This window comes from Berghia stephanieae, chromosome 1 (genome assembly GCF_034508935.2).
Source record: "Berghia stephanieae isolate SIO BIC M18660-M18661 chromosome 1, UCSD_Bste_1.3, whole genome shotgun sequence".
In the NCBI taxonomy this organism is placed as follows: domain Eukaryota; kingdom Metazoa; phylum Mollusca; class Gastropoda; order Nudibranchia; family Aeolidiidae; genus Berghia; species Berghia stephanieae.
In genome coordinates, this window is record NC_088360.1 from 37,484,517 (window position 1) to 37,487,016 (window position 2,500).

Here is a 2,500-nt window from a genome sequence, read left to right on the forward strand (position 1 = left end):
TATGCACAGCGTTCGTTGTATATTATAATATATATATATATATATATATATATAATATATATATTATATTATGTATGTGTGTGTGTGTGTGCGCATGTGTGTGATCGTATATATATATATATATATATATATATATATATATATATATATATATATCGTTGTTTTTACATTTTTCACCAGCCATATAATATTTCGAGTCCTGATCGATCCATTGCTTTCAGAAAAAAAATTGCTTGCATATTTGCTTAGCAACAGATGTGGCTAAGGGGTTAAAATTGAGAGATTAAGGTAGATATTTCATTATTATCTTCTTATGATCATCACCATAATCATTATCATCACCGTCCCATAATTTTATGAAACGCCCACACTCCAATTGTTTACCTAGCATTGTAGCTGGGCCTGGTCAGCATGCGGGAAGTACTTTACTTTGGGCAAAGGATAGCCCACTATTATTGATGTCCTTTTAACGCTGAAGAAAACTTTAAAAACATTTGCAATAAAGGATCTTTGACGTTTAATCATTTTTCCTTCAGGCATCACCAAATAAAAGAACGGTTCCAAATTACTTGAAAATTTGTAAAATAATACTACTATTTAAACAGTTAGATAAATTAAAAGTTAAAAATTACTACAGCATCTAATGCACAAAATATGATGGACCATCTGGAATGTCACAAAGTACTCAAGACCATCCAGTTCTTATTTACAATCTATAACAGCCGTTAATGACTTTAACAATTGTTTCAATTCCAAAGGCCAAATTAATTCAATAATAGATCACTCCGGGTAGTTCGTTTGAATCTGTTCCATTTCATTTAATCCGTTAACTGTTGTACTCTGGAAAATTATGTTTTAAAAGTTTAGCAAAACTCGTCCTTTAGATATCGATCGATTTAAATGAGCCTCATCTTGGCATAAACTCTCAAACCTCGGACTTCGTGAACTATACATAATATATATATTATATATAAATATATGATATATATGAGTGTTGGTGGGTACTTGTAGGCACAAGAGTACTCGATAATGGTTAGATCATATAAAAATGAACAAGTTCACTCAGGTTATTTTTGCCGAAACAATCGTTTCTATTGATGAACATCTGACTCTAGGAACAAAGCTATCATAGTTTTATTGTGTAAGAGAAATACTGATAATGATAACAACATTTTGCAGAAAGGCTTCGATACAGTGCAACAATGGGAAATGAAAATTTATTTTGAAAATAACATTTTAAATTACATTTCAATTTTAATAATGAGTCCCAGAGGGTACAAAAAAATAGCACAATGACATCTATTTCTTTTCGAGTTAGGATATTATGAGATATTATGAATGAATATTATGACTGCGCTGTCTCCATGGATGCTTGCCGTGAATGTGTGTTACTTCGAGTGTGGCAGTCTGGTTATGTATCCAGTTAATAATTTGTTTCCACAATCCAGTTAATAATTTGTTTCCACAAATCTCTTTCCAGTTCAAGTGTTCTTAGCTTTTGTATGTCATCATGTATCTATGTTAAGTTGCTGTGGCAATTGGATGTTTCCTTGTGTTGTTGAAATAATTTCTTCGGTTGTTGTTTTTAAATATATTTGATATTTTTTGAGATCTTGATTCAGTGTTGTTGCAAGTGAAGTTGGTGTACGCACTCTGTATTTGGCTCCTTGTTTGAAGTAATCATCCACTGAGGTTTGTGCTGGAATATTTTCATCTCGTCGGAGCACGTATCCGAACAGTTTCCATCTTTGTTTCTTTTCGCGTGCTGACTGGTTGTTATTATGCATGTCATATACATCCTCATTACTGATTTTGTCGGGCCAGTATACCCCATTAACTCGTCTCAATTGTTTGCGATGAAGGGAGTCTAGGGTGTTCAAATTCTTTTTTGTACGATCCCATGTACCACAGTTGTACATAAGAATTGGCAGCACTAGCGCTTCGTAAAAGCCTATTCTTTTATTTTCATTAATGATGTTCGTCCTGTTGCAAACGTTGTATAGTTCTCTGAATGCAGTTTGAGCTACCCACAAAGTGCTTATTTCTTTTGAATAGTTGAATTTGCGCTATATACAGGGGAAAAGAAGATTTAGTCACTATCCTAATGACATCGAAATTTACCCATGGGTTGAGATCGGAAATAAATTAGAATCTATAATCTGATTATTAATACGTAGATTTGTTTGCGATTCGGATAAGCCATAATAACATTCCATGTACGATACTAAGTAAACACCATCTAATGTTTCGTGGTGTGCCCATGACAAAATTCAGACACGGATATTTGTATATCCATAAATACGAGTATCTGTTTGCTTGTGTTGGGGAAAAGTTTAGTCAATGTATGCAAAGGATGGGAATCATGGTATGGTGGAAACTAACACCTGGATAAAGTAAAAGGTACAGCGAGAAAACAAAAAGTGATCCATGAAACTTTTTTTTAAAGTCAAAACAAAGAACACATAGATAATTAGATAATATGATAGATATGATATAGAAA

At 32.8% G+C, this 2,500-nt stretch overlaps 1 protein-coding gene across 3 annotated transcripts in view; it reads right to left on the bottom strand.

Moving 5' to 3' along the window:
- LOC144973639 (uncharacterized) overlaps window positions 1-2,500 on the bottom strand; it is a 32,552-nt gene that overhangs the window by 13,215 nt on the left and 16,837 nt on the right. The window lies entirely within an intron of this gene.